Below are 23,091 nucleotides of genomic sequence, written 5' to 3' on the forward strand. Positions count from 1 at the left end.
GGAAGGTAGTTAGAGATGCTATTTCAGAATGTATTTTGGAGTACAGATGACACCCATAAGTGTATTGGTAAAGAAGATTACATTGGTCATAACTATACATTTATTCAGTCTTTCAGATAAAAATTAAGAGTTTCAGAATATATACCTGGGTAAACTGGACTTTTATCATGAAATTGTATCATGTGTAGCCTCGTGTGTTGCAGAGTGGTAGGTGGCAGTATTGCAACCGAAACTCTCCCATGACCTGAGTTAGATCCCAGTGGAAGCTGGACCTTTCACCTTTCACATATCATGTGTGCTATTAAAACTGAAATACTTTGGCCACATAATGAGAAGACAGGACACCCTGGAGAAGATGCTGATGCTAGGGAGAGTGGAGGGCAAAAGGAAGAGGGACCGACCAAGGGCAAGGTGGATGGATGATATTCTAGAGGTGACGGACTCATCCCTGGGGGAGCTGGGGGTGTTGACAACTGGCAGGAAGCTCTGGCGTGGGCTGGTCCATGAAGTCATGAAGAGTCGGAAGCGACTAAAGGAATACACAACAATTAAAACAGTAACTGTTGCTTTTCTATATCATATGTATTCCCTCATTTCAACTGCTCTAGTGCACACGTGCTTGCCATCTATGTCCTCTTCTATTGAACAACGTCAAGGTATTAAAGAGTAGATGTACAGTACATATCTTTCATACTATTCCCTTTTGAGGTAAACGTTGTTACAGAAAGTGCACTGAATTCATTTTAATACCTAGCTAAGATTCATGGCAAAGAATCACCTGTCTAGCAATATAGTATATAACATTGATTTTCTATCCCACTTTGCCATGAAATTTTTGATTGGTTAACATAGTAGGCCTATGAAGTATCAAGAATTCTGAGAAACATATACTTCCATTTACAGGCCTTCTGGGGCTATCTGCAAAATAATCAATAGTTGTGAGACTTACTGAGCCTTGATGGAGATGTTGGCATTACTGGAAAAATGGAACACTCTTAATGCTTTTGTTCATTTTTTTATTAATACCCTGCCTTTCCTCTAAGAGCCCAGGGTAGCTTCCTTGGGATCTCCTTTCATTTCAGGGTATGAAAAGGGATCTCCTTTCAGGACTATGCATACCTACATTGAGTTTTGCAGATCCTGGAATCCTACCTCACTCCTTATCCCCACCCCATGTGTAAACTAGATTTTTGAGAAGAATGGGAAAGGCTGCTGGGCAGCTAAATTGAATAGAAAGAATGTAATACTCTAAATAAAATTAAATAAATAAAATTGATAACTGATATTCCTCATCTTCAGGACCTAAGGATGTAATTGCTGTCAGAGAAAAATTAGGAAGGATTTTTTTTAAGCACCTTTATGCCACTTTTGTGATTGGTGCCATGACAAAAATAGGGAAGATTCTGAACAGGGGGACTTAAACACTTTATGGTATATGACAACCCTCTAGGAAACAAACAAACAAACATGAAGGATATGAATGATAACAATCTGAATTCAAAACTGTATTAAACCACCAATGATCAGACAACTAACTGCATCAGGAGATGTTGGATCTTCCATAACAGTGGGCAAGTTTTTGGTAGAAAACTATGGGCTATTTCTGTGTGTCTGACCCTCACTGTGTCATTTGATCACACTGCTTTTTTGTTTTACTTTAAATATCATGTTCTTGTTCCTCTTCAGTGCAGAAGGCAGCGGCACTGAGAAGAAGTGTGAGGGACCAAATGTGTGGATGTCACCAAAAACTCACTTCAAGCACCAGTTGATAACTTGCAGTGAGGCTACTGATGAGGACATGGAAAAGCAATGTAAGTTCATAAAAGTGAATGTATCATACTATGCAAATATTCCTGTTGTGGTTCCTTATCAATGGCCCCGACAGCAAAAATATCTGATCTTATCTTCTTAGGAGACTTTTGCTGCAGTGGTATTGGTGTTAATTCAGTAACAAATTACTTCTTAGTTCTATGCAAGGGACAAATACATCCTCCTGTTTTTGTTTATTTAAAGTAAAATATTGTATTGAAGGTAGGAAACTAATATTGCACTATGGTTATGAAGAAGTCCAGCTTCTGAGAAAGGTCTTGCTTTATGGATTTAAATTGTACCTTACTGTGCACTGTACACAGATTTTCTTTCCTTTCCTATACTAGCTATGATGCTGTCTATATTCACACTACATGTTTAATCTGGTTTCTGAGTAAATCAATTTCCAACTTTAACACAATATATCTAAACATGGCTGGGAAAACATAGCAGAGATATCCATACTCCTAACAAGGACAACGAGCTGACAGACTTTAATAGTAGAAATATTAACTTATTATATGCATGTAACTGCTGGATTTGTAACTGAGATGGTTGCCCATCTTGTGTGAATACAGCCATTATATTTTTATTTAAGCCTTGGCCTTGCTTGATATATGAGATAAAAATGTTATGGAAAATCAAATTAATAATTCAAGTTTGTACTATTATTTTCTTGCCCATTAATGCTGGCATACACACACACACACACATATACATACACACACACACACACACACATATATATATATATATATATATATATATATATATATTACACACACACACACACACAGACACATATATATATATAGAGAGAGAGAGAAAGAGAGAGTAAACTTTTGCATGGAGAAAGAAGTTTGAAGAAATGTAGTAACATTACATGTCAAGAAGAAGATGAGTAATTTCCAACCACACTGATTACACAGACCTATATAGACATCTCTAGAATTCTCCAATTAAGCCCCTTGTTTTTCAGATTTTTTTAAAATATCCTGCCTTTATTATTTTTATAAATAACTCAAGGTGGCAAACATACCAAATACTCCTTCCTCCTCCTATTTTCACAACAAGCCTGTGGGGTTTGCTGGGCTGAGGGAGAGTGACTGGCCCAAGGTCACCCAGCCGGCTTTCATGCCTAAGACGGGACTAGAACTCACAGACTCCTGGTTTCTAGCCCAGCACCTTAACCACTTGCTTCCTTTTGTTTAAAAAATATGTTTCAATAAAAACATAATTAATACTTTATTCTTTTTAGGTGTGTCTTTCTTTCAGTAATGATTAAATTTCTTTTTCAAAGCAATCCCACTTAGTGTTTGCAAAAATGAGTGTTTCCAATTTAAAGTTTAATTTTTTTTTACATGTCTGGTAATAATTTTTTTGAAATAGAAAAAAATGTTTTATTTTATATCGTCACAAGCAATGTTCTGTTTGCTTGGAACTAGGTAGTAGTTAAGGCATCGGGCTAGTAATCAGGAGACCATGAGTTCTAGTTCTGCCTTGGGCACAAAGCCAGCCACTTTCTCTCAGCCCTAGGGAGGAGGCAATGGCAAACCACTTACGAAAAACCTTGCCAAGAAAACTGCAGGGACTTGTCTAGGCAGTCTCTGAGAATCAGATGCTATTGAATGGATTTAAAACAACAACAAACCACTCTACCCTGACTTTGGGTCTAATGCTGTTTAACCTTAAACTGTTTATTTTTTTTTCAAAAAAATAAAGGGATAAAAACAATGCACAATGAAGCTGAATAGTAACATTTAGTTGAATATTTCAGAGCCCTTAAAGTTTCTAGATGTAAGAAAGGATGTAATTTAATGGCTCAACAATCAGGTTTTCCTAATGTTACTTTACTCACTCCTGTGGTTTATATTAATGATAGTGGCTTCTTGAATCATGATTGCTAAACAACCAAGATGTGGGTAGAGAACATGTTCTGTTTTATTCCTTAATGTCTCCACTAGTGTTTACACTTCCATGATTTTCTTTCTTTTTCAAAAGTTCAACTGCTGGCCCTTGTAACATATGAATCCTGACTGCTACAGATTTATGCCTATAGACACAGGCATTGCTCATTTTTACTGTGGGTAATGACAGAACAATAATCAGCAGTGCAAATCACCAATTCACTTATTACGTAAGTGAATAGCACATAAACATTATACTGGTAAGTAAAGGAAGGTTTACATTCAATGAATCTTTCCTGATGATGTTATCAAAAGTACAGTTGATAGACACAGCATATGATATACTGCTTTGATCGGTGATATTAAAACTGAATCAAAATGTTCTTAATTTGTTACCTTGTTGCAGCTGAAATGTGGCATTATTGATTGCCAGTTAAATCACTGTGCTTATTACATGTCTTTCAATTTTCATATAAATCTAAACCATAGATGCACAATGAGACTGGAATTCTCAAATTTAGAGTTTGAGTAATGCCTTAAGCTTTGCATACCAACTTCTAACATTTACAGTGGTGGCTTCCACAGATAGGTACAGTACATGAGTGAATTAAAGATGAAGGAAATAATATTTTCATTGGATCTACAGAGTTGTATCTTTGAAAGAACCTATGCAGAGTATCTTCTCAGCAACCCACGTTAACCTCCATATTACCAATCATCAATACCTACAAATAGAATGTTTCTAAAACAAAGTCTTAGATGGCTTCAGAACAACTACCAGATAAATCTCAGTGCAATTACAGTTGCTTGGTAAATATTAACTTTTGGGGCCAACAAGGAAACACAGACTTGTAAGTTTCTTGCTTCCCAATAAATCATCTGAACAATATTTTCCATGACAAAAGAAGAACCAGTTTATGATCTTGGGCATCATCATCACTTACCTTTGATTTCTATGACCCAGTAATACCTTGTTATTAAATAGGAATATGACAGGGAAGGAAAACTAGCCTCCAATTAACTAATGGAATAAAATACAACTATGAAAAAAAATGGAACAGATTATCACCAGGCATACTAACTGGCATTATCAAGAAATGCCATGGCATTCCCTGCAGCTTCATTCAAAATCCTAACGCTCTGGACACCACATTAACTTTTTAACTATTTAACTTTTTCAGACATGGGACTCACTTGTGGTTTAAGCAAGCATTTGGGACCTACACTACATCTTAATGGTTTGTCTTGTATTTTTTGTGGTATGTACACAATTGTTGCTGATGGGGTTCTGTTGCAGCTTTAAAGACCAAGGGACATAAGTGTGTTTGAACATTATTATTAGGCCTGTAGGAGGTAGATGTACTTTTTTTTAGGTTTTTTTATCCCACCTTTATTATTTTTATAAATAACTCAAGGCAGGGAACATACCTAATACTCCTTCCTCTGCCTATTTTCCCCACAACAACAACCCTGTGAGGTAAACTGGGCTGAGAGAGAGTGACTGGTCCAAGGTCACCCAGCCGGCTTTAAAACTCACAGACTCCTGGTTTCTAGCCTGGTGCCTTAACCACTAGACTGTACTTGACCTCTATGTGCTGTGGAGGCAAAGTAGTTGTGGTCATAGAGGTATTTTGCACCACCAGCATGTTTAGCTCAACAGTTCCATTAGCTGGTAGAAGCTTTGATATGTATTTTGCTTCATCTGGCACTTCCAGTAGCTGATTAGAGTCAAAATAGGTTTCTGCATATGCACAGCATCTGTTCAGAATATTTTCAGGGTCCCAGAGCTGCTAGATGAGGCTTTGGAGAAATGCAAAGTGAAGCAGTATGGCAAATGTGCTTTCCTTTAGCCACAATGCATAGTGAAGCAGCTTTGAAGGGTGTTTCACATGAACTTCAGTCAAAGTGAAGTATACTTTGAAGTTCAGCACAGTTGTAATTCTTATTTAAGGATTGCATTATATTGTTATTTTGTTTCATAATTTAATGCATGCACATACCCACAACTTTAAAAAGCTAGATGAAATATGGTTTCAACCCAAGAAAGGATGACCACCTGCATATTTTATTTGTTTATTTGTTTGTGCCTTCAACTCAGTTTTGACTCCTGGAGACTGCTTGGATATGTCTCTGCAGTTTTCTTGGCAAGGTCTTTCAGAAGTGGTTTGTCATTGCCTGCTTCTTCCTAGGGCTGAGAGAGAGTGACTGGCCAAGGTCACCCAGCTGGCTTTGTGCCCAAGGCTGGACTAGAACTCACAGTTTCCCTGTTTTCAGCCTGATGCCTTAACCACTACACCAAACTGGCTCTCTTGCTTTATTTAGCTGTTTATTGTAGTTATATCCCATCTTTCATTCAGGAGCTCACTGTGAGGTAGGTTGGCTGATAAAGAGTGACTGGCTCAAAGTCACCCAGTGAGCTAAGAATGGACTACAACCTGGTTCTCACTGCTCTTTGTCCAACACCTTAATCACTACCCTGATTAGTGTGCCTGCAAATGGATCTTCACATGTATTTAGAACTGTAGACACTTTCTGCAGTTTTCTGTAACACTTTTTTTTCCCCAAAGTGACCTAACTTTATCCTGCCCCTGTTTGTACATCTCCTGGCAATGTACTAGTTTTAAGAATGCTGCAGATAAGGATGTGTATATTTGTGGAGAAATAAATTGTATTTATGAAGGTGTGTGTGTGTTTACTTATTGTAGTTCCCTTGTCTTTGGGGATTTGGGAGACTTTAGTTCTTAGGAAAATGAGAGACTAACTGCCCAGGCTTGTTCTATGCATGGTGCTGACAGTTGCTATGCTTTAGTTAATCCTTACACCCTTGCAAAGACATTTCGTTCCTGATTTATGGCACTTTGGCTGTTTTAGTTCCAGCTGCCTATGTCTCCCCTGAGCACCAGCTGTCAAGTTTGTCTTACAGTGTATGGTGGCTTGGGGACCTCGACAGTAATGAGATCACCAAGCTGGGGACTCCAATTTGACCAGCAGAATAAATTCACTGCTCTGGTAATCTAAAAGATAAAAAACAGGGCTCCCTTGTGAGTAAGCGTACATATGTGTTTGCTAAAATCCATGACATTCTTAGCACAATTAGGGACTAAAAGAAACTTTGCAGAAGAAGGATGGTTTGTGGTTGCTGCCTGTTCCTTATACACATCTGCTCAATCACAATCAGAGTATCCGTTGAAAGTAGAAAAGGAAGGAAGCCAAGGGTACACATTCATATTCTATCTGCTATGGATTTTCATTAAAACTTTGGACTATATGCAAAGAGTCCTGGCTGGAAAAAGTTCAGAGAGATTAGTGATGGAAACTAAGAGTTATGATCAAGTAGTTACTTTTTTTTCAGAGTAGTAGGTACATGGATGTGAATACATTACAAAATGGAATGATTCTCAAGTTGGTAGAGTAGGTCACCTTACGCAACTCTGGAGGAAAACACAAGTAATGAGAATTGACTGTGTCTATAGGCATGAAAATTCTACCATCCCCACCCCACACAAATAAAATTTTCATTGAAAACAAAGGTTTCCACACCTTTGAGGAGATGATGCCAGTGCTGACATGCTTTTTGGCTGGTCAAGAGCTTCCTGTTAAAAAACATCACAGTTTCTTTCAGGAAGAAGTTGCCCAGAAAGGAATGTTAGGGGAAGAGACTCTTCTCAAACTCTGGAGCAGATTGTGAAAAAGCACTTCCCAAGGAAAAAATCAGGAGTATCATCCTGTATAAAAGATGGGTAGATGTGTGAGATATGAATGACAGAGGATGGGCTGTGAATTCCTCTTATAGGAGAAGAAAGGCTTGTTGACCATCAGAATCCCACTGAAAGGGAAACTTCTTTGTAAGACAAGTCAGTGAGGTGGTTGGTACAGCAAAATTTAGAGTAAAAATTGGCAAAAACTGATGCAGAAAATGTATGCTCTTAATTTTATCTGTGTGTGTTTGTGCATGCGTGTGTGCATGTGTGTGTGTGTGTGTGGAATGGGTTGTACTTTTGGCTGGATCCATAGTACCTTAATACTTTTCAAGAAAGTACAGTAGTCTAAATGGTTTAATACAGGCAGATCAAATGGGATTTCTCTACCTTAGTATAGAGGCTGTAATCACAGAAGAGTTGAATCACTCAAATTCAGTCTGTGTAGTGAGAAGGATCTTCAGAATAAAAGGGCAAACTGTCCAAATATATGATTTAAGAAATCATGACAAAATAGGATTAATAAATTGCATGAAGGCTGATGGGGTATTTGCCAATTGGTGGGATATTGCTGTGTATTAAAACTTTCCATAAATCAAAGACAGATAAATATGCACACTCTTTCATCCAAATAAGATTATAAGATTGTGGAAAGGAGTGCCTGTTGCAACCTTTCCAAGAATTCAAAAATAAGAGGCAGTGGTAGCTATAGAGTTCAGGAGCTGGTAACCATCTCCTAGGAAGACATTATAAGGTAGAAGCCCAGCAAAAGCAGAAGAGTGGTAGATAAAGCCTTTCCTGTAAGTTCTCATGGATAAATTCTTTTCAGGGGGCCAACTCTACCTGACATTAGGTACTAAATCTGAACTCCAGGAATGAGACTAATTTTCATTTTTTTAGTGAGAGAATCAGTGGGGACAGGATCTGTAGCATAGCCTGAATATTTGGCAAGCAAGGTAGGAGGGAGATCTGGAGTAGTGAGTGGTAGGGTCTAAACCCTGCAGGCTGTGAATTTCATGGGCTGGGGATAAACGGTTATGTTACCCTCCTCGCAACGAATATGGGTTATGAGTCTGAAGCAAGTCAGTTCCTGAAACTATTAGAAAATATAAGGGGAAGCTAAAGAAACTTGCAAGGATGTCTGATTATTGCTGATGGTGAATAGTTGAGCTTTAATATACTCTATGACCAGTCCTGAGTCCAAGAGCCAGCTAAGAGACAGTTGTATAAATGTTAATTGGATGTTGAAGAGGCTGAGTGGGTAAAGCTCAGTATTTGTATAATACTTTTGCCTAGCCTGAGAATCCTTACAACAACAACATTCAATTTATTGAAAAGTGACTGGAAGTCACGAAGGACAACTTTTGTATATTGGACATGCATATTGGCATTTAAGAGATAATATTAATAAAATAACCATTTGCTCAGAATCAATCCCATTAAGTAGTAAAATAACATCAAATGAGTGTGTGTTTATATATCCAAATTAAATTAATTTTGGAGAAGTTGTTTAGATTGGTAGAGCCTAGTTTTCATATGCTATTTGTGTAGGAATAGAGTAAATGGGCTTTGCCTATGTTCTGAAATTTACGAAGACTGGAAAGTGTTCAGAACACCCTGATTTCATTCACAGCTTTGAAGCAAATCTCCACTTAGATTTACAAATCTGCTTAGGTCAAGTGATTTGATTAAAGCTGCTTTGAAGCAAAGAACTTCTTCAAAGCTTTGCATAGTTCTATTAAATTTACCTTTACCTAATGATACATCCATATAGATGTTTTTCTCCTGGATTCCCAAGATTTCCATGGGGTGATTGAAGATCTCATTCAATGTTTTATCATAACCAGGAATCCTGACAAGAAATCTCTAGCTACTGGTATGTAGGATAGGGAAGGAACTATAAGAATAGATCAGGTACAATTACAAAGGCAACCAAGATTATAATGAAAGATGACAGTTGTGATGCTCATCGTTATTTTGGGGAACAATTTTTTTTAAAAATCTTTTTAAGTTTTGGACTTCGTTTTCCATCCAAATATTAAGGAGGATTGAGAGTAAATAATTGTCCCCCTGTTATTATTTTTATACTAAATTTGAAGATATTAGCATTTTCCTACATGCTGAATTGGCTGATTTGAACTTTCAGTTTTCTGCTTCTACTTTCCCTGGGGAACTGTCTGCATATCTCACTTTCGCTTATGTAAACACATTTCAGAATTCTTTCATATCTTCTACTTTCTCTGGTTAAGCTACTGGGGGCGCCATAATCTAGTGTATGAGAGATGGAGGATTTTAAACAGACTTTTGCTGACTTCCACCAAGATTTTAAACAGATTCTTTTTGATTCCTACCAAGTTTTTATGGAAGGCATCCAGGACATTGTGGAAAATACAAGGTCTAAAATGTGTCATCTGGTTGGGGATGTCGTGGATGAAACTGAAGAATTTAACAGTGACAGAAATGTCTCTTCTAAGAGTGAGATCAGGACTTCTGTTAAAATGCTGGATGAAGATCGGATAGTTGAGTTGAAGAAATTAAAGGGAGAGATCGAGTTGCACGCCATAAGTGAAATTGATTTTCTGATGGAACACCATGGAAAAGAAGGGGTTACTATGTATGGGAGGTTTCCTGAAGAGAAGTTGGAGTTTCTGAGGGGGGCAGTTGGGCTGTTAGATTTTTTTTAAGAAAAAGGCTCTGTGCACATTGTGGGGATATGTAAATGCTCTGATTTATTTTGAAGTGGGTTAAGGGTTTAAGAATATTTATCTGGATTGTTTTTAGGGTTTGGCTGATTTCATTTATCTTTAACAATTTGGATTAAGATTATTAAGGTATAATAAAAATAATAAATGTCTGGTTTTGGGTTTAGTATGATTAAGATTATTAAAATTGTTGTATTATCAAGTACAATGGCAGACAATTTATGTTTTTTTTTTTTTTTAGTTTGATCTTTATTATAGACAGGAATATATAGAATAGTAGGAAGGAAATAAATAAATGTTATCTTTGATGAGGGAAGTTGATTAGGAGGTTTATGCATTTTTTTTTCTTTTAATATAAGGGGTGAGAGCAACTGTATTTAGTGATTTTTATAATGTGCCAATGGAATGATTTATAGAAATAATGTGATTTTGGTTTAATATAGAGTAAGGGATTATGGAAAATTGTTGTATATCCTTGCTGTTAAAAATCGGAGGTCACCTCTTTTTGTAATTTTGAAAAAAATTCTCTTGTGTTTCTACACTTTTTAAGTTTTTTTTTCTTTGTAGTTTTTTTTTTGTTTTTCTGCAGCTTTTATCTTTGCTTGAAACTTAATAAAATTCTTATAAAAATACAAGAATTATCCTTCAGATTAAATATATGATACCAAATTGTTAACAGAAGAAATTGAATACATATACATATACAGTACATATACATATACACACACAGACATACAAACACACACTAACACACTTTCAAATATGATTTTTTTTATTGCACTGAATGAAAAATAGAGTGAAGAATCCTGATAGGGAGATGGAAGGGCAACTCTTGTCTCAGTTATTTACAACTCTTTACACTTGAGAGGTATTCAATCTGCTTGTCAATTTAGCAGCAGAAAGAAATTTTCATTAATTGTAGGAGTCAAATTCTTGATACAATGTGAACAATAAAAAGGTATCTTTAGAGAGATCCTGCTGATTTGAATTTAAAACAGTCAAAACAAGTATATTCAGTAAGTTGTGTTATTTACTTCTCACAAAAAATACGTGATGCATATTCAAAAGAGCTTTTATGTGCCCTGACACAGAGAACATACATCCAATGTATAGAACTCATATTTTATTGTAAGAATATAACAGAACAACAAATATAAATGAGATCAATAATCTGTGGCTTCCAGCATCCTACTTCCCACTGTGGTCAATCAGATGCCTCCAGAAAGACAATATCAAGGCTGTAACAGTCATCTGGTCAATTCCTTAGCATTTTTTGATGCTATCCCCATATCATGGATTCTGCTGGCCCCAGCAGTGAGTTATTTGAAAATGAAACCTATGCATAATTTCTGTAAACAGTTTGGAAGTTTTTTTATTATTGGAATTCATGAAAAGAACCTACCTTTGAATAACTGTATGTTCACATCTTCTCCTTCAAATGTTATGCTCACCTTATACTTTCCAGGAATGATGTTGGCTGGATGGTAAGTGACTTTGTATGGACCCACTGTGAATGTACAGTGGAAGCTCAAGTGAATAGCATTATAGCTTTCATAGGACACAGCCATTTATGCCAGTTCCATCAGCAGTGAAAGGAAAACAAGAATTGAACTAAGTTTGCAAAGAAATATTTCATTCATTCATTTATCAAATTTCTCTATTGCTAGAAGACATAGTTCAGATACTGATGTTTTGAGATTTAATATCTCCTCAAGGCCTAGGAAATCTGGATGATAATGACTGCCTTTCATCAGTTGAGGAGGAATTTCCTAACTTATTCATTCCATAGTAACATTTAGACTGACTATTATAAATGCTGTACTTGAAGTTGCACTGAAAGATAGCTAGAAGCTTCAGATGTAGTATAAGCATCCATACAACTAAGATAATTGTCACAGGATTTCTCCCAGGCAACCACCTTCTGAGGTAAGATAGGTAGTAACATGAGAGCCCATTTCATCAATGGCACACTACTTTGCAAATAGATGGTTCAATAGTTTACTAGTAAAGCAATATTCTAGTCTGAGGTATTTTAAAGGTTTGTTTAAATCCATATTTTTTTTTTAAAAAATCATCATGTTAAAACAATATATATTTATATTTTAACCTGATGTTAAAACAGCCCTAACAGATGAAGCTTTGCACATATTTTCTCCGTTTACATACTGTACTTATTAAAGTAAATTACATTTTTGAAAATGCAAATTATTCTGCTTTTCTTCTCAGAGATACACATCCCAGTGAAGGCTTTTAAAGTACATGTTTCCTCATTGTAAAGTGTTTAAAAATATATATCTATAGTATTTGTACAAAATTTCCAGAAGTGTATTTTCTTCTGAGATGAACATTTGTTCTGCTACAAAGTTTGATGGGAGCAGGATATCCAAATTCTTTCCCAGTGGAATCATGGTGGAATTTGTTTATATCCCTATTTATGGAATCTCCTATTAAGCCAAACAAGGATGAAAAAGGAATTCCAAATTGCTTCTCTTTTACTTTATTTATTTTTTATATTATAATTAATAATAAATTAAACAATTATTAATCACATTTATAAACATTACTAGATAAGCACACGGATATTTTCGAGAAAACCCTGCTTATAAAATTCATCTTCCAGAGTAAAAAAAAAAAAAAAGGTGAAAAAATAATTCCAAAATTTCTGTTATTTTGCATTACCAGGCAATACATGACATACAGTTATATTCTCCAGGTGTTAAATGTATTTTAATGCATTTTTTAACATGTCATGTTTCATTTTAGCATTTTATTTTTGTTTGATAAATAACCCAAAAGCCTCTCCATTGAAGAATGGTATATAAATACTTTAAATAAATAGTGTATAATGAGATATATCCAAATCTAAATCAGGTATTATGCAGCAAACTGGATAGCAGGCACTTTTTAAAAAAATCATTCAAAATATCCCCTAGAGATATTACAGGGTTATTGCCACTACAAAGTTTAAGTGGCTTTTTCTTAGATAAAACTGCATTGCTTCAGATCACTGTTAAGATTACTTAAATTTAAAAAAAGGTATTAAGGATGACGTTCCGTAGCATCACATAGCAACACAGGAAACAATTTTCACACTTTTGGTCGTACTCAGCTATTAGTTGCAGAGAAGGGTGATATACTGTATATTGCAAAATTTGGCAATTGTATTTCCCGCATCGGTTGATACTGAGGAGCCTGTAAGAGCAACAAAGCAAAATGAAACCCACTTGTCCCAGCAATGCTCATAAAATCTTGCCAACAATTCCCTGTATCTAGAAAGTTAGTGTTTCAAAGGGCAGTGAGTATTGCAGAAGAGAATGACATTGATGGTGGAAAGGGGTTTTGACGAACACACACCATAGTTTACAATTCTATTCACTTCACCATTCCAATTTCACAAAAGTGATGGCATTTTTTTCCACTTTCCCCAAGATGTCTTCCTTTGTAACAGAAACTTCAGAGGTCTTTATCCCCATCATTGTTAGGACTGCTTCTACACTTACACTCCCTTGTAGCACCGCCTATTTACATTCCCTACATTCCTATTCTGGGAATCTCTGTTATTAACAAACTCCTGATAATTGGCACAGCTCTGTAGTTAACTCCCATAATTCCCTGGGCTTTGCACACTGAGGTATTGCTACAAAGGAGCAAAGGAGGAGAACACATCCTTCCTTTTCAGGCTGCTATTGTTATTGCTAGAAAATAAATGGGACAAGGCTATATGTTGTAGCAATGGGGGTTAGTAGGGATGGCTCTGGGGTTCAGTTACGTAGATGCTGATGAAAAGATAGAGTAAGACCACATTTACAGACATTGGTGCAGCTTCTCCTACATTTATTTTTTAAAGTGTTAGTAACTATGTTATTCAGGGACAGAAAGAGAAAGAGAAAGCAGGCAGGACCCCTATTCTATCGCTTTGCTGCTTAGACACAAATTGCAAAAAAAAAAAAAGACTGAGAATTTTAAATACTGAGTGTCTCAAAGAGTAATTGAACAACCATTGGTTCTGAACCTGGCTTAGGAGAACTTCATGTATGTTTTTACATGTGAATGTTCTACATACTTAAGCTTCCCAATCCCTTCAGTGGAAAAGCAGACACCTGACATGCATGGTGCTCCCGATGCTGAGAAGAACCCCTTTCTCCGATGTGAACAGAGAAGACCTGGGAAAAAAGGCACTTCTAGGTCACCAGAAAACAGGCAACCAATCACCAAAATGAGGTCAAAAGAAGGCACAGTTTGGTGAAAATGTATACATGCTAATTTCTAAGAATTCATAAAACATCATCTTCGATGGTCATCAGACGTACCAGGGGCATTGGGGAAGGGAGGTTAGAAAAGTCAAGGTGACAGCCATGACAACACAATAAAAAAAAAAAAGCCAGTTTGGCCTAGTGGTTAAGGCAATGGGCTAGAAAGCGGGAGACCGAGAGTTCTAGTCCCGCCTTAGGCATGAAAGCCAGCTGGGTGACCTTGGGCCAGTCCCTCTCAGCCCCACCCACCTCACAGGGTTGCTGTTGTGGAGAAAATAGGAGGAAGGAGTACTAGGTATGTTTACTGCCTTGAGTTATCTATAAAAATAATAAAGGCGGGATAAAAAATCTAACCCCCCCCCTTTTATGTGGATCATGGGGTTGAGCATTGTTTGCACAGATGTGGCCACTATATTGACTTTTTTGTGCCCCTCCCTCCACAGGCCCCTCTGGGTATACCTTGTTTGCTACCAGAGTACTGAATGTTGGTGGGTAATTTCAGGGTCCCTCCTATACCTTTGAATTTAAAGGACTAGCATCTTTTCAAACAAAGGATCTCATCAGCTTTTCTTAAAGCTGGGAGTTGGGTGGCATATAACTTTAATTAATTATTATTAGTAGTAGTAGAAGTGCTAGTAGTGGTAGTATAGCAAGACACAGGGACCATAGCTGTCTTTATTCTGAAGTTTCATAGCCCAAACATAAGCAAAGCTGAGAGTGTCCCACCCCTTGAGAAAAGGCAAAGAAAATGAAATGGTTCTTCTATTGTATTCCATATCTGCATTTTGTGTTTGTATTTCATTTGCTCGCTGTAAATTACAATTGGTTCTGTCAGGCAACCTTGGTCTGGGACAAGAGTTCATTGAGACAGATTAAAACATGCTATGGCTTGTGCATTGAGACATAATAAGGCACAACTTCTCTACTATCACATCGTAATCTGTTCCTTGTAATGCATTACAAAACAAAGAAAAAGGAACAAGCCAGTGCCCGTATAATGTCCAGAGGATGTTTAATCTAATTAATGAGGGTTTATGCAATTTTCATAACTATATGGGTGGTGTTTATGAAAGGAATAATGGCCAATTGTTAGTATCACTGGTTAATTGCTGATTTACTCTTCTTACAGATATAAGTATCACAGGGTGCTTTCTGCACTGCTTAATTAAGAGGCAAGCAGAAAAATAAATGTTCAGTCTGTTTCTATTATACACCCCAGGCATCTCTGACACTATCAATTAACTTAATATTTTAAAAACATAAACAGTGTGGGCATGCATCATATTGTAATAGTTAATGGTAAGCGAGCAATTAATTTTTTTCTTTATTATTCCCATTTGGCCTTCACAACATATTTATGTAGTAGGTTAGGTTAAGAGAAGATGATTGACTTTCCTTAGACCAACTCTAACCACTACACTACACTATTGAAGTCACATAATCTGAAAAAGCAAGCAGTAAGTGGTCTGGGTCCTATTATTTGTTTCCTCCTTTGTTACTGTTTCTACTTCTGGAGGCTTAAGACAGTCATCGTGTTGCTATAAACTAGAGGTGCTTCAGCTGGAATTTCACAGGTTCTTGTGAGACTATTGTGTGGAAAGATTATATGTAGTTACCCTTGAGATTAAAGTGCAAAACGTAGGGATTCTGAACCCTTTTAACATGAACTGCTTCCTCTCTCCTGCCAAAAATGAAACTTGCTAAACCACTTATCTATTCTTGTTGTTATATTGCCTAGCATATATAATCACTTGTTCAACTCTGCAGTTTTGTGTCTGTGTTTGCGTTTTGTTTTTGTGCCTTTGAGTCAGTGTTTACTCCTGGCAACTGCCTGGACAAGTCCCTGCTGTTTTCTTGGCAAGGTTTTTCAGAAGTGGTTTGCCCTTGCCTCCTTCCTAGGGCTGAGAGAAAGTGTCTGGCCCAGAGTCACCCAGCTGGCTTTGTGCCTAAGGCAGAACTAGAACTCACAATCTCCCTGTTTCTAGCCTGGTGCTTTAATCACTACATCAGACTGGCTCTCTATACCTCTGCAGTAGCAAATGTGAAATAATCAATAGCCATCATCCAGTTTCACAACTCAGATTTATCATCTTTTTCCTATTGGTAAATCAAAGATCTTGGATAAAGGGTGCTAAAGGTTGTTAGATTCATGTAAATGTTTATTTCCTTACTTCTGTAGTTTTACTTTTATATATATTTTTCTACATTTGGAAATAATTATGGTGACAGACATAAAAGACAGATCCCCGGCCCACCAAAGGAAAAAAAAAAAAAACTCAAGAAAGCTGGGGACAGAGAAGAACAGATACTGTACATAAAAATGCAAAACAGGGTATTGAAAGCAAGTGATTGTGATTCAATATTTTACAGAAAATATATGTTGATTTTAATGTATTAATTTTTAAATCATGGAGTAGGATCCACTTTGGAACTCCCTCCTATAACATTATAGAGCAGCTAATCATCCTTGGCTGTTCTCAAAAAGCTAAGCAGGACAGGCCTTAGATGGGAGAACATCTGAAAATACCCAGGCCGTAGGCCACACTGGGAAGTTGCAAAAACGTTCTGCAAGAAGGCGATGGCAAAACCACTTCCATAATTTTACCAAGAAAACCATCTGGACATGCCAATGTAATCACCAGGAGTTCAGTCCATTCAAGGGAGATTGTATGGTTATCTCTGTGAAGAGAACATTCAGATGAACAATGATTTGTATGAATCACACGGTTTCAGTAATACCTGCACCTTCTCTGTGCTTCAAGACCTTGAAGAAAGAAATTGGCAGACTGGACACTAAGGTTGGAAGTCGCATCAAGGGGAAGGAAATTAGAGTCTTGCAGACAAGTTCTCCTAAATGTTTGTCAGCTCTTTGTTTTTGATGATAAAGTGTTTGCTTTCAGCATTTCTTTCAAAGGATAACCAAATTTCAGTGAAAGTCTCATTGAAACATCTGATGTTTTTAAAACTATTTAATTCAGAGGTGTGTGAATGCCTCATTTTTTATGATGCAATCGTCTCTCCAGCATTCTGTAGTCTTCCCGGCTTCCCATAATTCAGTTGAATCCTAAGAGAAGAACTTCTCCCATTAGGCTTATTCAGAATGAAAAGGAGGCTTCACTGATGGAAAGATGTATAACAGACAACACAGAGAATAGCCCTTTTGCCCTCTTGAACGCTAAGTTCAAAAACACCAGCAAGAGAAATTTGAATGATGTTCTCAAGTATGCCGAAAATAAAATAGAAAAACAGAAGCCTGTAAAGCAGATTTCTCAAAAAAAAAAAAAAGTTTTGCTCTACAAAATAAGCTTCTGTTTCTACTTCATTTTCTGGACACTTCTTAAAACCTGCACACCTATGCACCCAGGGCCTAGACATTTTGGTGCCCTAGGCAAAGTCATATTTTGGTGCTCCCTATGGTTTGGCTCATTTTGTTAGGAATTTCAAAAAGTTGCCATCTTGTATCTTAATTATATTTAACCCTTGAGTGGGCACACTGGCTCATAGAATGTGCTTTTCACTTTCTAATTGTGTTTTTCAGAAGTATTTTCAATTGTGGCACCCCCCAAGTCATGGCACCCCTAGGCCAGTGCCTACTTAGCCTTAGCCTAGAGCTGGCCCTGAACACAGCCCTGAACTTAAGAATACAAGGCAGGGTAGCTAAACAATCTCTGGACACTGCTGTGGAAAGCTTCATTAACATTTCAGTATTTTGCTGAATGCTGTTTAAGCAGCAAAAGATGAGCATAAAAACAGAAATGGAGGAACGGGATAAGTAAAAGATATGGGTGCAAACTGTCTAGCTGTGGACCACTATAAACATGTAACAAATCTGTCCACAATCAACAAGCCATATGTCATATGTAGGTGGAAAGCCAAGTATTTTCTCCCATTCCTTGACTCCAGCTTCCTAGATGGTTAGGAAAGACCTAAGCTTCTAGATTCTTGCCTTTACTCAAACTCTAGTTTAGTCCTAAGGCTGATTTAAAATAAAACAATAACTTTCAATATGCTCAGCAGGGATACTAGTAGCAGATATGCAGAACTATTCCTATGATGTGGTAGCAGTACTAGCTGGGTATTCTGCAGACCAGACCAATAAGAACATGCTGTTTTCCAGGCACCATTCTGAGAAAAGCTGTCCCCTCTGCCAGCCTACTTATTGATAACTTCTTTCCCTGGAGTTATTAAATGGTGGCTTGGCTGTATTTTACTTGCATGGCTTTGCTTTTTGTCAATTATCCCAAGTACTGTTGTTACTGAATACGACACAAAATCCACAAACAAAATAGATAACTTTCTTGTCTCCCCAACAATTGATCAAGGAGCTGGCATTGTAAGCATCTTAATGTGAGAGTTGGCATCTTTGTCCAGAACTCATGCCTACAACTCCCAGCATACTTCATTGGTGGCCATGGTGGTGGGGCTACTGGGAACTTATTTGGAGAGTTACTTTTCTCCATTCATATAAAGGTTGGCCCATAAGAATGCCAATAGAAGGAATCATATGGCTGCTTTATAATATTCTAAGTGGCATATTGATTAGCATTGGGTAAAAATATTAGATTGGAGATTTGATGACTATTTCATTGAAATCAAATTGGATTTCTAAACCAAGGTGTCAGTTTGAACTGTCTGCCTCTGGATCAGGTTGGACCTCTGTACCTGCGCACAATTGTTCTCCTCCTAACTAAATCCATTTTGCAAATCAAACTGACTTGAATCTGAATTGAACCAGCAATGTGAGCTGGTTATGATCAATTTCACACCTCCTACTACTTATCATGATAAGCTTCTTGTAACGAGTTGGCCAATTTTTCAATAACTGTCCATGAAGCTGCCTAAGTCTGCATCGGTTCATACCAAACGACACAGAGATTTATTCACTCAAAGGAAAAGAAACTACTCTTCTACAACACTCTATTTGTATTTTTGTAATTTAGCAGATGTGAGTTTCACTTTATACACAGCATTGCAAGTTTATGTAAAAAGAAATCTAGTTGAAAATGTTGGGGGAACAAACTTGCCTGGGAATCCACAGGGACTATAAGTTAATAAAGTCAGAACATAAAGCAATGCTGCAATAATGTTATTCAGCTATTTTCAATCACTAGCTTATGTTCATTCGATCACAATGGGTAATGAAAGCTACTGCAAATAGCATAGTTCTGGAAACCCTTAATTAATCACATCAGTGTTATTACAGCAGAGAACATCTTTCCTCTTCTATGGCTTTGCTACATGTATTGTGATGAGAACTACAGCAATGTTCACCATTGCTGCTAATTTGGGTGGAGGTAATCCCTTTATAGAACATGTTAGCTATACTTTACCTAGCAGCCCTGATGCCTTGACAGAATACAAAATGAAATAGCAGTGATTTTGAGCATCCTCTAGCAAAGAGCTAGGGCTCCTTTTGGTAGAAATGGAAAAGCTAATCTTTCTCAACTGGTTGGCCAGCAAATCCCATTGCCAGCTCTGATTTCTCTGCTTTTGCTAACAGCGGCCAAGAAAACCAAATGGGATGAGGAAAGTACGCTGATAGTGCATTGCATGTGCGCGCACACACACATTATCATTTAAAAGGTTCAGAAATGACATGTTTTGAATTACTAGAATTATCAGGCAGAAAAAGGAACTGTAGCACCACTGCATTTGGCAACAGCCACACATCTTTGAAATGCTGAAGTGTTGAAGTGACAGCCAGAGGGATCAAGCCTATTCTACAAAATCTTAATTTTATAGCACTCGTGTACAGTCAGGCTTTTTGGAAGGCAGACAGATGCCCAGGTGTTTATTCAGACATAATATACTTATTTCATAATCTTTCTTCCAGCCACAAAACTCCAGCCAACATTTGTTCTCCTTTTTGCCCCTCTCTTTAGGCGATTATTTCTGTTTCTCAGTGTCATCCCAGCAGATTGATTTCCCAAAACAGCACAATTTACCCCAGTTAATAAGTGTTTCTTTGCAAACTCATCCTCTGTTAGAAGTAATGAATTAAGTTCTCCATTTTCTTGCAACTGTTATGTTTTTAACAGAGAAGACTGATGTCCTTGCATTTTCATAATTACGTTTTTGAAAAAGTACACATGAGAAAAATGTTTTTTCCCCCCTTGTTTCATTACTGCAGTTAATAGATTGCATTACTAGTAGAGAGCAATATTATAGATGCATGGATGCATGAACTTGTGATGTTCAGACCTATGAAAATAACAGTTATAACAGCAAGGGCATTTCTGATTTGGCCTAGGCAAAAGATCATCCCCCCCCTCCCATCAACCCAGACAAAATAATGTGGATCTAACTAAACATACTTTTTGTATGTGTGAAAGCCTCCAAAGTCCCCTCTACCTGGTTGCTCTAGAAGAAGGTCTACAAATGCCTTCTTCCAAAACGCTATTCAGGGAGGTGTGTGAGTGCACCCAAATGAACACACTTACAAGCTCCCCAGCCTCTTTAGTACTCTGCCAAAAAATTTATAGGCAGAGGTGGTGGTGTGCTTGGGGATGATGGGGAAGAGCTTGGATGTACATGCTTATTCCAAAGACACTGTTTAAGTTTTTATATCCAGGCTGCATTTCTGCTTTTGGTACCTGTACAAAGGGATAGAGGGACTGAGGGATACAGGGAGGGAGGGAGGGAGGGAGGAAAATGATTTCATGATTTTCAGCAGGAGGACAAAATCAACACCATTGTGAGGTGGAGGGTTTTATTTACAAGATGCTATAGCTTACATTTCTTAGAGAATAAGATCCAATTTGGGAAAGGGCATACTTTTTCCCAGTAATGCCCTGGGAGAAATTTCATCTGTGTTCATTTCCACTGGGCATTCAGTGCCCAAGAAGAGGTGGAATGCAAGCCAATGTGCTGAGGACAGCTAAGTCAAGGCCTGAAGTGCTAGAAAAGTTATTTGTTTGTTTATATATTTATTTGAATTTATAAGCCACCCAACTCCAATGGACTCCAAGCAGCATACAAAACTAAAAAACAAACTCCATAAAAATGTTAAGCCAAACAAACAGCCCAGATTGAAATAATCTTATTGACAACAAAAATCAAATAAGACAGGGGCCCTAGATAAACAATAACACGTTAATCCCAGGCCTAGAACCAGAGCCAGTTCTTAAGGAGAGAGGGTGTCATCCTCATCTCTGAGCTGATGCTGTTCCAGAGAGTGGGGGCCATGACAGAGAAGGCCCGCTTCCTCAGTCTCACAAGATGACAAGATGATAATAGAGGGGACGTGGAGCACACCCACTCTGCCAGAATGTACTGGGTAGACAGAAATGACTGGAGACAAGAGGATGCTCATAGAAAGTATCCCTCTCATTTTTAAAAGGAAGTATGCTTAGGCCAACGGTGTTTGTTTTTGCCTTTCCTGAAAATTACTCAGTATTCCTCTACCACAAATGGTCACTTTAAAGGTCTTTTGACTTTTGTATAAAGCATATTGCCAATAACTGCATATGGAAACATACATTTATAATTTATAATTTCATGTTCCTTATTGCAGAACATTTTAGGACATTGGCTGTGTGCTTCTAAGGTTCTTTGATGGTTGAGATTAATAAGTGTATCAATATTATGATTTGCCTTATCATAATATATAATTACAATGAATAAAAAGAAAGAGAGAAGTTGAGAGATATACAAAAAATGTCAGGTTTGCTAGTGATCATCATCATTTGAAGAGTAGGCTAACTGTCAGAACAGACTAATACTTCATGGTTTTTGTAAAGTATAATCACTGATTACAAAGGTCATTGGTGTATGTTCCTGTGCTAGAAGCTGCTGGCAGTATAGAGTAACTGTGAATTTTCTCAGTGCCTAACCCAATATTTGGAATGGGCTGCTTTTATTAGATTTATATCTCCTTTTACTGAGGAGCTCGAGGTGCTGTGTATAGCACCCCCTCTTCCTATTTTTCCCTACAACAACTACCCTGTGAGTAGTTGAGAGAGAGTGAGCAATTGGCTCAAAGTCACCTGGGGAGCTTCTTTAGCTGAGGGTGGACTAAGCATATACAGAGTATACTTAGCATTTCAGTAGAATTGAGCATCTGGGGTTAAAAGAACTCCTTAAAATCCAAAAAAAAAGCTGTACTGGAAGGTCCATCTCCTCTCTTTAATTTTGACTATGCCTAAAGAATTATTGGTATGAAATGGGAAAATTGCATTTATGATACACCTTGAAACAAAGCATGTGTGTCCTTATATTTGCAGAACCAACCAAGATGTTAACAATGTTCTGTGAGATAGGATCTTTATCTTTTGCTAGCATTCATATACAGCAGTTCTTCTATGAGATTTCTATCCTACCCCATTCTTTAAAATATACAGCAATACAGTATGATTATAGGCAGAAGGAGAAGGGAAATGTGTTTATATGGTGCTCAATAAGGGCCTTTGTTACATTACTTTTGACAAAAGAGGATTCCCATAGGTCATTCCAACCCACAAATATATCTTGTGTGAGCAAATAATATACAAAACCAGCTCCCAAGACAGGCCTGCAAATGGCAACACTTGAAATCCAATTTGCAGTTCCAAAAGTAGCCACTCACATGTTGTTCTATTGATTCACACAAGATCTTTGCAAGTGCATGCAGGCATAGGAGGGACTCCTGGGAACTTCCTCTGCATACAGAAGCATGATAAGGAGTAAAAATGCAATTCAGGAGGGTTAGACAATAAACTACAAGGGCTCAGTTTTGCTCAGGGTG

The sequence above is a fragment of the Candoia aspera genome, chromosome 1 (assembly GCF_035149785.1).
Source record: "Candoia aspera isolate rCanAsp1 chromosome 1, rCanAsp1.hap2, whole genome shotgun sequence".
NCBI classification, from domain to species: domain Eukaryota; kingdom Metazoa; phylum Chordata; class Lepidosauria; order Squamata; family Boidae; genus Candoia; species Candoia aspera.